We start from the raw sequence: 15,385 nt of genomic DNA on the forward strand, positions 1-15,385 counted from the left end.
AATCCCCAGTATTGGAGGTAGAGCCGGGTAGGAGGCAATTTGATCATGGGGGTAGGTTTTTCATAAATGGTTTAGCACCATCTGCTTGGTTCTGTCCTCATGACAGTTAGTTCTCATGAGATCTGGTCATTTAAAAACGTGTGGCTCCTCCTCATTCTCTCTCTTCCTTCTGCTCTGGTCATGTTATGTGCCTGCTCCCCCTTTGCCTTCCGCCATGATTATAAGTTTCCTGAGGCCTCCCTAGAAGTCAAGCAGATGCCAGTATCATGCTTCCTGGACAGCCTGCAGAATCATGAGCCAATTAAACCTCTTTTCTTTATAAATCACCCAGTCTCAGGTATTTCTTTACAACAATGAGAGAACAAACTAATATAATTACCTTTGTGTAATAGGTCAGTTTTCAGAAGTAATCTAGATATGCTATTAAAAATGGAAGAACTGAGTACATGTAAATGAGATAAATGCTTGTAAATGAACTTTTTGTATAGTTTAAAATCTTAAAAGAATGTAGGATGCTTATTGGATATGTGGGTCATTTCTAATTAAGAAAGGGTTATTATATGTGGAATAGTTCTCATCTATAAAATGTTAATATCCAGTAGGGAGTTCAAGGTTTCTTGCTTCCTAGATTTATATAAAATATGTCAAAGAAGATGTGTTCTTATTGAGAAAAAGAATAATTTTGTCTAAGTTAAAACTTTTCTAAGAGTTTATTTGAATTATGGATTTGAAAACGTTATTTATGAAACAACGTAGAAAGTTACCAGTAAGTAGGAAAGAGAGATGTGAAGAAAGATATGGATATGAAGAAGTCTTTTTGGTAAGGAAAACTATAAAGAAAAAAGAGTACTTTTATCTGAGAAACAATCTTGTATGGTAAATGCTTGTCCTAAAGTAAAATGACTGGTTATTTAAGAAAGAGGTAGCACAGGGCAAGTCAGAAAGTCCAAGATGTCATAGATGGTCTGGGTAAGTTGTGATAAAGTTCATGAAGGGGAGTTTATAAAAGGAATTTTGTATGTGATTAATTTAGCTCTAATTAACAGGGAATTATTTTCTAAAGAATGGTCCCCTATGTTAAAACAATGTTTTCTTAAGATATTGATTTGCTCTTAATAAGATTAAAAGAAATGTTGTGTTTCAATTCTATAACTTGTTGTTTAAAAAACTTCTCAGATTAGTATCTTAAAAGTTCAACTGTTGTTTCACTGCTTTCAGCTTTTTTTGCCCCTTAAAATGGACTGAGATGATAACTCTCTCCTTCAGCTTTTTCATCAGCTCCTGTAAATTTTCTTCTCTGATTCCAACTGTTGTTGTGGCCTGATGCTGAAATATTTTAATCTTAGAGTTCCATAAAATCAATGTTTTTCCCTAGTATAACTTGATTCTATACACTTGACTTTCCTTGATGTGTCTCAATTTTCAATATAATCGGGAAACTTCCCATGCATTTACTAAGAGTCATGTATTTCCCTGCTATATTCATAAACTCAAACATATTCTTTCTGTGTCCAATTAAATCCAAGTACTTTTAAAATCAAGTTTGTCTTCCAGATTATCTAAACTGGCTTCCCATGAGGAAAATAAGTCACATGAAAGAGGTTATTCTTTGCCTTTTTGGTAACTGGCTTAAGAAACAAGATTTTACATTTTATCAAGATAGTTCACATGTTCTCTCTTTCTTTCTTTCTTTCTTTTTTTTTTGAGACAGAGTCATGCTCTGTCACCCAGGCTGGAGTGCAGTGGTGCGGTCTCCGCTCACTGCAGCCTCTGCCTCCTGAGTTCAAGCGATTCTCCTCAGCCTCCCAAGTAACTGGGAAAACAAGCGTGTGCCACCATACCAGTCTACTGTTGATGGACATTTAGGTTGATTCCATGTCTTTGCTGTTGTGAATAGTGTTGCAATAAACGTATGTGTGCATGTGTCTTTATGGTAGAATGATATCTATTTTTTTGGGTATATACTCAATAATGGAGTTGAGTTGTTAGGTCAATTGGTAATTGTGTTTTAAATTCCTTGGGGAATTACCATATTACCATTGGGAAAATGGCTGAATTAATTTACATCCCACCAGCAGTGTATAAGCGTTCCCCTTTCTCTGCAACCTTGCCAGCATCTGTTATTTTTTAACTTTTTATTAAAAGGCCTTTCAACTGGTGTGAGATGGTATCTCATTGTGGTTTTGATTTGCATTTCTCTAATGATTAGTGATGTGGAGCATTTTTTCATATGCTTGCTGGCTGCATTAAGTCCTCTTTTGAAAAGTATCTATTCATGTTCATTGCCCACTTTTTAATGGGGTATTTTTCTTGTAAATTTGTTTAAGTTCCTCACAGATGCTGAATATTAGACGTTTGTTGGATGCATAGTTTGCAAATATTCTCTCCCATTTTGTAGGCTGGGTTTTGACATATTTTTAACTGAATAAATTCCTAGTAGTTGCTATGATAATGTGACAATAATAAACTCTACCATGATATATTTCTTGATACTATTTTATTTGAGGAAATTTACACATAATCCAGTCACTTGCTTAGCCTGTTTAATTTACATATACTTCGTAGCTCTCCCAAAGAGGACTTACCCTTCTGTCATGTGTGAATGAGCACAGCTTGAGAGATGCTGGATGACAGTCCTTGAGTTAGATATTAAAACATACAAGATTATTTTTTATGTGCCTTGAACATGTGAATTCACAACTTTCACTTGAATCATTGAGGTAGGTGTGTCATACAGGTTAAGAAAAGCATTTATATTTTTCTTCTACTTCCCTGGTTCTTTATGAAATGAACTGTAATATAATCTAAAATCAGCTTTTGATATTATAATATTATTTGAAATTTGATAATTCAGGTCTAGTTAAAACTGATAAAATAGTCCCATGTTCCAATTTTATGCTAGAAGGATCATTTCCTGGCATCTAGTAATTACTAATGTGTTTTTCAGGGTCATTCTTCTTAAGCAAAATTAAAGAGGTAGAGAACAAAAACTGGAAAATAGAAAGAAGTTGTGCCCTCCTGGAGGAAGAAAAAAGCTCTCAGTTCCCAAAACTCTGTGGTAAAATCAGTTTCATGAGGACCCATTGTATATCCATGAAGACCTTTTTATGTAGGAGAGGCAGCCCACTGTGTACACATCTCTCCTGGTGAATCCAATGGGCATAGTTTCAGCTGACTTTGTTTCATCAAGTATGATTTAAACATTTATTTTCAGAGTGACAGCCAAAGTCATTTTGCTCCAAATTGAAGTATAGTACTTTTCAGTTCCATAAATGTTTCTTATGAAATATTTTTTAGGATAAAAATTTCTATTTTATGTGAGTTTAACTTGCTCTTCAGAATAGTCTCAAATGTGCTATAGGATAGTGATGGATGTAGGGGTCACTGCTCAGTCTTTCCTACTCCTTTTCCCTCTCTAAGTTGGCATCTGGTAGTGAAGGACTTTTAGCATTTCCGAGCTCTGAGCTCCATAGGGCTGACATTTAAGAAGCTTTTGGGACTCAGTTTGCTGGTGTGGAGTGGGATAAATAGCAGTGAGTGGAGGAGAGTGGAGAAGAGTGGAGGAGAATGGAGGAAAGTGACATCTATTCTTAATGGAGGGGAGGGTCAGGTCAGACAGCAGGAGACACTGGGGAGGGAGTAGCTCTAAGGGGAATTGTTTTGGGTTCCCCAGCTGCCTGGGTACTGGCTCTTTCCTCTCTTCTACTCCTTTCCCAGTCAGGTTCACTGTGATTGAATTATTTTTGGACAGGTTTTAGTTTTATTTCTCTTTTACCCTACACCCAGATTTGAGAGCTGGCATTGTCATGACCCTGGCAAATTGTTTTTCTATTCTCCTTTTTATTGAAGCATCCAACTATTAAGTTTGAATTGTCTCTTCCTTTAATTCTGTGTATTTTTGCTTCATGCATTTTGGGACTGTGTTGTTAGGTACATACACTTTAATTATTGTTATATCTTCTTGATTATTTGACACTTTCATAATGATAAAATATCCTTCTTTGCCCTAATAATAATTTTTATCTTAAAATATTTTGTCAGTTTTGTCTGGCATTAATACAGCTACTCCAGCTCTTTTGGTTATTGCTGGTGTAGCTTTTCCATCCTTTCATGTTCCGTTTATTTGTGTCTTTAAATCTTAAGTGCCTATTGTAAATAGCAAATAATTATGCTATGTTTAAAAAAATCCATTCTCCAAACCTCTTCCTTCTAATTTGACAGTTTAATCCACTTACTTTAATATAATTACTGATAAGATAGAATTTATTTTTTGCTATTGTGCTATTTGTTTTCTATATGTATTATGTCCATTGTATTCCTCAGTTCCTTGATTCTTGAATGCTTTTGTGTTAAATAGATATTTTATAGTGTACCATTTTAATTACCTTTCATTTCTTTTAAAATATATATTTTTAGTTATTGTATTAGTGGTTGCCCATGGTATTATAATTAATATTTTAATGTTTTAAAGAGACAGTGTCTTGATCTGTCACTGAGGCTGGAGTGCAGTGGCATGATCATGGCTCATTGCAACCTCAGGCTCCTGGGCTCGGTGATCTTTCCACCTCTGCTGCAAGTAGATAGGACTATAGGCATGTGCCACCATGCCTAACTAATTTTAAAAAATTTTTGTAGAGACGAGGTCTCCCTGTGTTGCCCAGGCTGGTCTCAAACTCCTTGCTTCAAGTGACCCTCCTGCCTCAGACTCCCAAAGTGCTGGGATTACAGGGATGAGCCACCATGCCCAGCCCAATATTTTAATTTATGACAATCTAGTGCAATATAATACCAACTTAATTTTAGTAGTATACAAAAGTTTGTTCCAATATAACTCTGTTTTCTTCCTTCTCTTATTAACATTTATTCTTATATATGTTTTTAAGAGATGGAGTCTCGCTGTATTGCCCAGGCTGGTCTTGAATTCCTGGGCTCAAGTTATCCTCCTGCTTCATCCTCCCAAAGTGCTGAGATTACAGGCATGAGCTACCATGCCCAACCTACCTTCCTTCTATATGCTGTTATTTTTACAAATTAGATATTTATTGCTTGTGTACCCATCAACATAGACTTACAATTACTGGTTTTTGTAGTTGTCTTTTAAATCAGATAGAAGAAAAGAAAATAACTATAAACAAAAATACATTTATGCAGTCTTTTATGTTTAACCATATAGTTACCTTTACCAGTACTCTTTATTTCTTCATTCGGGTTTGAGTTACTGCCAAATATCCTTTCATTTAGGCCTAAAAGAACTCCTTTAGTATTTCTTGTAGGACAGTTGTGCTAGCAATGAATTCTCTTGGTTTTTTAAAAGTCTGGAGATGTCTTAATTTCCCCTTCAATTATGAAGTATAGTATTGCTGTATATAGACTCCTTGATTGACAGCTTTTTACTTTCACTACTTTGAATATGTCATCCTACTCTCTTATGTTCTCTTTTCCTTAATTTCTAATGAGAAACAGCTATTAATATTACTGAGAAGCCATTGTATATGAATCACTCCTTGCTTGCTGGAACCAAGTTTTTTCATCTTTATTCTTTAAGAGGTTGATTATGTTGTAGTGAGGTATGAATCTTTTTAGTTTATTACACTTGAAGTTCATTGTGTGTAAACCAATATTTTTCAGCAAATTTGGGAAGTTTTCAAGCATTATTTCTTCAAATATTGGTTCTTGACATTTCTCTATTCTCCTTCTGGGTCTCCCATTACATATATATTGTTACTTTCAACAATTTCCCACAGGTCTCTGAAGCTCTGTTCATTTTTCTTTATTCTTTTTCTTTGCTGTTCCTCAGACTGGATAATTTCAATTGACCAATTTTGAAATTTGTTGATTTTTTATGTCTTTTCATATCTGTTACTGAGAAGCTGTAGTGAATTTTTCTTTTCTGTTATTAAGCTTTTCAATTTTATAACTTTTATTATAAAGTCGAATTTTATAATTTCCATCTCTTTATTGATGTTTTCTGTTTGGTTAGACATTGTTCTCACACTTCTTTAGGCACACTCTCCTTTTGGTCTTTGGGCATATTTAGACTAAATGATTTAAAGTCTTTTCTAGTAAGTCCAATATCTGGGCTTCCTTTAGGACAAATGCTATTGATTGCTTATTTTTGTGTATGTGTGTTGGCAGTACTTTGTTTCTTTGCACGACTCATAATTTTTTACATTATTAAAACCTGGAGGTTTTAGTAAGTATTATGTGGCAAGTTTGGAAATCAGATTTTCCTACATGTCCATGGTTTGTTTTTATTGCTGTTTATTGGTTATTGTTATCTGTTTTGTTACTTATATTTCTTTTTTTTTCTTTGTTTTTTTTTTTTTTTTGAGACGGAGTCTCTGTCATCCAGGCTGGAGTGCAATGGCGCCATCTTGGCTCACTGCAAGCTCCACCTCCCGGGTTCATGCCATTCTCCTACCTCAGCCTCCCGAGTAGTTGGGACTACAGGCATCCGCCACCAAGTCCTGCTAATTTTTTTGTATTTTTAGTAGACACGGGGTTTCGCCAGGTTAGCTAGGATGGTCTCGATCTCCTGACCTTGTGATCTACCTGCCTCGGCCTCCCAAAGTGCTGGGATTACAGGCATACGCCACCGTACTGGTTCTTACTTACATTTCCAAAGCAATTCAGTAAAGTTTGTATTCTTTGTCATGTGTGGGCATTGATGCCACTACTCAGTTAGCTTAGTGGCTAGCTAGTAATTAGACAGGTTTCCTTAGAGGTCTGGAATCAATAAATCTTTCAGTTTGCTGAAGGGCTCTCTGTGCATGTTGGGCCATGTCCTCAAAACTTAGGCAGCTTGTAACTCCATCTTAGCCTTTACTTACTGCCTACATAGATCCTCAAGGTAAGCCAGAGATGAGAGCTGAGGGCCTTTCCAGGTCTTTCCTGAGCTTGTGCACTATCCTGGGAGTACACAAGGTCTTTTAGATCCCTGAGATTTTGTCAGAGCCTTCTGATGTCCTTCTAGACATCTTATTTTCAAACTTCTGTTTTATTTTCAAGGTTTTTGGTTAGTCTTTTGTTTGCCTCAGCTGTTGTTCATCTCCTCAAGCAGCCACAAAGTTAAAACACTTGCCTGTAATTGTCTTCAAAAATAACATCACCTGACAGAAATTCTTTGAAGTGAGTGAGCTCCAAGGCAACCTCTTAATGAGTTTTTCAAGAGAACCACCAGACAAATAAAAAGTGATAATATTGGCTGGGCGTGGTGGCTCACGCCTGTGATCCCAGCACTTTGGGAGGCCAAGGCGGGTGGATTATGAGGTCAGGAGATCAAGACCATCTGGCTGACATGGTGAAACCCCATCTCTACTAAAGGTACAAAAAATTGGCTGGGCATGCTGGTGGGTGCCTGTAGTCCCAGTTGCTGGGGTGGCTGAGGCAGGAGAATAGCGTGAACCTGGGAGGTGGAGCTTGCAGTGAGCTGAGATCATGGCACTGCACTCCACCCTGGGGATGGAGCAAGACGCCATCTCAAAAAAAAAAAAAAAAAAAAAACAAAAAAAACAAACAAAAAAAGAAACCAAGATAATATTTTAGAAATTATACTTTGAAAGAGCTTCATCTGTATTCTGGTTCCACAGATGACTGCTAGGCAGCACCAGAAATGCAGATGAGCATTTTTTCAAGGCTTTTTCTGAGCTAGAGAGTTGGGGGGTGGGACCAGGGAAAGTTAAAATGTCACAAAGTTGACTTTTCTTACAGCCATCCAGTCATTTTTCTTGAGTAAACTCTCCCCAGGTCACTGGAAGCTTTTAATTCATTTTTTAAAAATTTCTACATCCACTTCAATCACACAAAAGCTTTTGATTCATTCCTGGAGATCTGCAAAAGGTAATTCTGATCATTTAAATAAAATTTTCGTTGCTTTTATGGAAGGGTGAATTTTTGAGGGTCCTTGCTCTGCCATTTTTGCTGATGTTACCACCATCAAGATTTTCTTGAGCAGGGGTCTGCAAACCTTTCCTAGAAAGGTACCAATTGTAAATACTTTAGAGATTGTGCTTCAGATTGTGTTTGTCTCAGCTACTCAACACTGCCATTGTAGTACAACAATAGCCATTATAAGTATGTAAATAAATGGCTGTGTTTCAATAAATCATTATGTATAGAAAAGTCACAGACTGGATTTGGCCCAAGGATCATATTTTGCCAACCCCTCTTTTTGAAGATTAAAAACAACCTTAGAATCCCAGACCACACTGCTCTTTAGTCATCTTCTTTCTATTCTCATGGAAGTTGTTTTTCTTCCAACTGAGATACACTAAGATGTTTAAACATTTAAGACATATTTAATTCTGCATTTTTACTATAATTCAGAAAATTTATTTTTGTTGCTTTCAATTTATATTTACATTTTCCTCCTGAATTCACATTATTATTACAACCAGAGAACCAAATCAGAATAAATTGATTCATTATCATCCAGAATATGGGATATGTATTAGATTCCAAAGAAAGTAAAACAAGTTTAAAATATAAAAAGTTTCAATTAACTTTATTTTTGTAGCATGTAGAACACTGTCTTACTTATATAAACTATCCAGTGGTTAAAAAAGGTGCTGATCAGGAAATGGAGAGTGAATGGGAGCATTAATGGGAATATGTAGAAAGAAAGCTTACACTAAATAAAACGTCCAATAGAAGTTTTGATTGGAGACCATAGAGGCCATGCATCTTTTGAGTGAAAGAGAAAACTATTGGAGTTAAAAAGAATACAAAGAATACAGTTAATTTCCATATCACTGATATATAGTAGATTATCAAAAAAGGTAACCCATAGTGAAAAATAAATTCTAATAGAATCCCAGTGAACTGTAAGGTAGGAGGTATCTTATCTCTAGGTAGGTAGTTGCTTACCAGGTATATTTTGATGACTACTAAGAAGACCCTGTAGATTTCCTTCTACTTCAGCTCTTCCTGTGATTTGATAAATACTTATTTCACAGGCCTTTTCCTGATGAGTAAAATAATGCAATGTATGTGTAATTTTTTGCTGTCTACAATCATCTTTTTCCTGATTCCTAGTTTGATTTAGACTTCCAAGAAGTTAGAATGTACAAGACATTGGGTCCCAGTAGAAAGAAAATGACAAAGGTAAGTAATGGTGGAAAAAAGGTAAGTAAAATGACATTAGAGGAAGATTATCCCATTTTGCAATTTTACCTGTGGTCCTTCTAGTAGTTGAAATTCTTGGTCTCTAAGGTTTGCATTTGCTATCCTTGTCACTATCTTCCCCTTCTCCTCCTCTCCTCCTCCTCCTCTTCCTCTTCCGAAAGCAAGCAAGCAAGCCAGAAAGCAACAAGGCTATATAGTGTTGCAGCAGCCCTTCCACTGAAAACAACTATAAAAGAAGGATGAACTGTGAGTTTTTGATGGGATAGCAGAGCTACCAAAGCAGTAAAGATGTGATGAAACAAATTCCCAGAAAGAAGGTAATCCTAGGATTTGAGCTCAATATTTGGCACAACTTATATCCTCAAGGCATTTGCTGATAGAGAAAGCAAGAGCTAGAGATTTCAGCTGAAAACCAGAGCAGAAGGCAGTGGCCAGCATCTGAGCAGAACATTTGCCAGTTTCATAGAACTGGAGAGATGAATATTGAAGATCACAGCTAGACAAAGACTACAAATAATGTAAAGTCTTTAATAATCTTTAACAAATATTGTAAAGACTTTACAATAAAATGTTCAAGAAATTAAATGATCAAATAGAACATTTAAACAGGAACTGGAATTTTTATTCCAGTAATTGGATTTTTTATTCAATCCAATAAAAAGAATTGAATACCAAGTCTAGAATTGAAATATGCAGTAAATGAATATTAAAAATTCAATGGATAAATTTAACAACAGATTAGATGTAGCTGAAATGAGAAAATTAGCAATTTGGAGGATAAATCTTTTTTTTTTTTTTTTTTTTGAGACGGAGTCTCGCTCTGCCGCCCAGGCTGGAGTGCAGTGGCCTGATCTCAGCTCACTGCAAGCTCCGCCTCCCGGGTTTACGCCATTCCCCTGGCTCAGCCTCCTGAGTAACTGGGACTACAGGCGCCCGCCACCTCGCCCGGCTAGTTTTTTGTATTTTTCAGTAGAGACGGGGTTTCACCGTGTTAGCCAGGATGGTCTCGATCTCCTGACCTCGTGATCCGCCTGTCTTGGCCTCCCAAAGTGCTGGGATTACAGGCTTGAGCCACCGCGCCCGGCCTGGAGGATAAATCTAAGAAATATACTAATAGAGAAAGGAAGAGGCAATGTAATGGAAGATAAAAGACCAAAGAGAGAATGAAAAGTCCATCATATGTGTTATTATAATCCTTGAAAAAGAGGAGAGAAACCATAAAAAAGAAAAGAAACTTGTATCTGAAAATCTATATGCTGCTACTATCAAGTTATTTGTTTGTAGGTATGTTACTCTTAAGCTTTTAAAGCACTTTATACAAGTTTTATAATACCTTCCAATATTTAAATTTTTAGTATTTTAATGTTAAGTAGATTTTTGTCTTTAACCTGTTCTAATTACTTACACTAGATTAAAAATAATTGCATAGTGAAAATGTGTTGTTTTACATTGAAAAGTCATGGATAATTAAAAAGAATTACAAATTAAACACTAAAATTATTAAAATGCAAAAGTTTCTTCCTTTTTTATTTTTTTTTTACTGAGACAGGGTCTTACTCTGTTGTCCATGCTGGAGGAGTGCAGTGGATAATTAAAAAGAATTACAAATTAAACACTAAAATTATTAAAATGCAAAAGTTTCTTCCTTTTTTTTTTTTTTGCTGAGACAGGGTCTTATTCTGTTGTCCATGCTGGAGGAGTGCGCTGGTTCCATCATGGCTGACTACAGCCTTGACCTCCTGGGTTCAATTGATCCTCCCATCTCAGCCTTGTGAGTAGCTGGAACCACAGGCACAAACCACCATGCCCAGCTAACTTTTGTATTTTTTCATACAGATGGGGTTTTGCTGTGTTGTCCAGGTAGGTCTCAAATTCCTGAGCTCAAACAATTGTCCCGCCTTAGCCTTCCTAAGTGCTGGGATTACAGATGTGTGCCACCACACCCGGACATTTTTAAAAAATTAAATTTAGTTAATTTTTTTGCAGAGATGGGGTTCTCACTTTGTTGCCCTGACTTCAAGTGGTCCTCCTGCTTTGGCCTCCCAAAGTGTTGGAATGACAGGCATGAGCCACCACTCCAGGCCCATGCAAAAGTTTCTAAATAAAATTTGGCTACATTTTATGCCTGAGTACATAGAGTTTTGTTGCTGCTGTTGTCATCAGTGGTGGGGGTTAACAATTCACAAAAACTACTACTTATAAAATTATCAACTATATAATTATTGGACAAAATAATATATTTCACTCTATAAATAAACAATTCATTAGAACTTGAAGAAATTTAGAATATGGAAGAGATGCTTCTGCTGAAATAAGGAGAATGTGAAATACCTCCTCACGGAATGCTGTCATTTTCACTTATCATTTCCAAATATTAGGAAAGAAGACTCAGAGTAGATTATAGTCTGATACATAATGGCATAATGATAGCTGTTACATAAAGAAACCACATGTAATTATCACATTTTGCATGAATCAGTTGCTTTTCAGTCTCTCTAGAGCTGAAATAAAAGTATTTTAAGTCTCTTTAATTTTCCCATTTTGACCCTGGGATGTACTCATTTGCCCGGCAAGAAAATTTCCCCTAAATGGCTCTAAATGGAGAGAAGAGGGACAAAGGGAAAGCAAATACAAAGATATATAACAAATAGCTTGGATTATACGTGAAATAATTAACAAACCAATGTTCCCCAGAGCTGGCAATCCACTCACAGAACAAGAATTCACATGTGCATTTAACAAATAACACAACCAATTAAGTGTAAGTCTGTGCTAGATCCATTTAGACTCACAGAATACAGGCATTCAATGAAATGTGGAAGATATTAGTTCTAATTTCTGTCCAAAGCCTAAATCCTATGGAATATTCCAGGCCCCATGTGTAATGGGAATCTACTTGAAAGCATCCAGTGATCAGACTAGCTCACTTTCAGATGGAGTTATTTTCACAAAGTTAGACACAGTGTGATAATACTTGCCTCCCTGAAATTTTCAAATGTTGGTCTTTGTTTTCTTTCATGAATCTATGCAAAAATTGTATAGTTCCTATATAAAATAGCATACTTTCTGAGATCTGTAAACAGATATCATGATCTTAAGTCTTGTTTTCTCCAGGCTACATATATTTGCTTTTAAAAATTAATATTTATATAATCCAGTTTTTGGGCAGTTCAGTATCTGGTTTACTTTATCCTAGATTCATCCAAGTTTGTCAGCATCATTTGTAAAACAAAGTGCTGACATTTAAACACAATACTCTGTCCAGTTTTATTTCTCTTTCTCCAACTAGATGATAAGATCCTAAAGAAATTGGAGGAGAGGAGACTCCTTGTAATGAATAGAATTAATGAGAATCTGGAAGATCTTGGTAGTAAGTTAATGAAGGTATATGTATTTTTCTCTCAATATGAAGAAATAAAAATATCAGAAATTTAAACAAAGAAACTGCTCACTTAGTTTATTATCAAAATAAGAATACAGTATAATGTGGCATAATTTTGAATAATCTATGGAGAGGAAGAGTAGAAGCTCCATTTGGTTAGATTCTAAGAACATTCCCCATCAAAGGACTATGTTGAACTTCTGAGAAGGAAATCTAATTATAGCATACTATGGCTCTTGAGCAAATTATACTTACATAGTTAGTTTTAAAATTAAGTATGTTTCTTGTGGTTTCAATGAGGTTGAAGTGATATTTTTCAATGAAAACTAATTTTTTTTTACCTGTGTATAAGCAAACAAGATTTAATTATGGCTGCTTAATGCAAATACCATTTATTGTGGTGATAGACAAGCAAAATTCTATTTGAGAGAAGCTGGGAGGTTGAGGGGGGAGTTGCTGAATTAAAGAAAACAATAGGGTTGTTAGTATCTTAATTTTGCATAATGGGGAACAAAGATATATTATCTGAAGTTAACAGAATAACTGTGAGGTATATCTTTTATTTATCAAGCTGGTAAGGCAATAGTTACATAAATTTCTCAATCTATAAATAATATTATAATATATAATATAAATATAATATACACATTAAATATTATATATAATATTTTTATTATAAATATAACAATATTTATAATGTAGGGGCATGTTTCTGATGAAGAGAACTGGGGGCAGACAGGTCTATTATCACAGGACTGTGTATTATTTGTATAGTTTTTGGTATACTTGTAGTACTTTGATAAAATTATAAAACATTAAATGAAAAATACCTGAATGATTTCAAAACCTAATCAGTTCTGGTTCCAAAATGGCAGTGTAGAAGCAAGCTGGCTTCACTCCCCTGCCCAGAAAACAAAAAGCAAATATATAGTGCTGAGATGATCACTAGCAATATCCCAGAATTCATCTATGGGAATGAGATAGTTCCCAGGGCCATGGAGAAGTGGAAAAAATCTAAGCATATAGTAAGAGAATTGGACTTCCATATCCATAACACCCTTTCCTCTCATCTGTCCACCACCAAGGCATGCAGGAAATTTCCCCTTGATTCAGGGTTTCTACACTGGAAAAAGCGAGATCAAGGTGGACCACCACCTTCCACACCATCTTGGTTCGCTGGCAGGATACCATAGTGACATAGTGAGACCCAGTTTTTTAGACACAGTGAGACCTAATTTCATAGGGCCATAGAGACCCAGTAACACAGTGACAGTGAGTCTCAGTTTCTAAGACAAACACCCCCCACAAAAAACCCCCAAAATATAGAAAATCAACAAAATGAGAAGTTGGTTTTTTTTTAAAAGATAAATAAAATTGACAAACCTTTAGCTAGACTGAGAAAAAAAGAGAGAAGACCCAAATAAATAAAACTAGGAACAACAAAAGGAGACAGAACAACTGAGACTATAGAAATACAGAGTCATTAGAGATGATTCTGAATGATATGCGAACTGGAAAAATCTAAAAGAAATGGATAAATTCCTGACCCACCAAGACTGAGCCATGAAGAAATAGAAAACCTTAACAAACCAATAATAAGTAATGAGATTGAAACCATACTAAAAAGTCTCCTATCAAAGAAAAGGCCAGTACCTGTTGGCTTCACTGATGAATTCTACCACACATTTAAAGAATAACTAATACCACTTTTACTCAAACTCTTCAAAAAAATTGAAGTGGAGAGAACACTTCCAAACTCATTCTATGAGGTGAACATGAACCTGATACCAAAACCAGACAAGGACATGACAGAAAAAGAAAACTACAGGCCCGTGTCACTGATGAATGTAGATGTAAACATTCTCAACAAAATACTAGCAAACCAAATTCAACCACACATTAAAAAGATCATTCAACATGACCAAGTGGGATTCATCCTATGGATGTAAGTATGGCTCAACACATGCAAATCAATAAACATGATACTTCACATTAATGGACCCAAGAGCAAAACTCATATGATCACTTCAATAGATGTCAAAAAAACATTTGATAAAATTCTACATCCCACCAGGCACAGTGGCTCACACCTGTAATATCAGCATTTTGGGAGGCTGAGGAGGGCAGACTGCTTGAGCCCAGGAGTTCAAGACTAGCCTGGACAGCACAGTGAAACCTTGTCTCTACAAAGAAGACAAAAATTAGCCAAGTGTGGTGGCAAGGGCCTGCAGTCCCAGCTACTTGGGAGGCTGAGGTGGGACGATTGCTTGAGCCCAGGAAGTCGAAGCTGCAGTGAGCTGTGATTGCACTACTGCACTCCAGCCTGGGTGATAGAGTCAGACCCTGTCTAAAAAAAATTATTATTTTTTTTTAAAAGGAAAAGAAAAGGAAAAAGAAAAAAATCTATATATTTTCCATGACAGAAGTCCTCAAGAAAACTGGGTATAGAAGGAACATACCTCAAAATAATCAAGGGCATATGTGACAGACCCACAACTAACGTACTGAATGGGGAAAAATGGAAAGCCTTTCCTCTAAGATCTGGAACACGATAGGGATGCTTACTTTCACTACTTTAATTCAGCATAATGCTGGAAGTCTTGGCTAGAGCAGTCAGGCAAGAGAAAAAAATCAAGGGCATCCGAATAAAAAAGAAGTCAAATTAGCCTTATTCACAGATGACATGATCTTATATTTAGAAAAAACCAAAAGTCTCCATCGAAAAAGTATTAGAACTGATAAATGAATTCAGCATAGTTGCAGGACACAAAATCAACATACAAAACCAGGAGCATTTATATAAGACAACAGTGAGCTATCTGAAAAAGAAAATAAGAAAACAATTCCATTTACAATAGCTACAAAGAATATAAAATACCC

The sequence above is a fragment of the Piliocolobus tephrosceles genome, chromosome 17 (assembly GCF_002776525.5).
Source record: "Piliocolobus tephrosceles isolate RC106 chromosome 17, ASM277652v3, whole genome shotgun sequence".
Lineage (NCBI taxonomy): Eukaryota > Metazoa > Chordata > Mammalia > Primates > Cercopithecidae > Piliocolobus > Piliocolobus tephrosceles.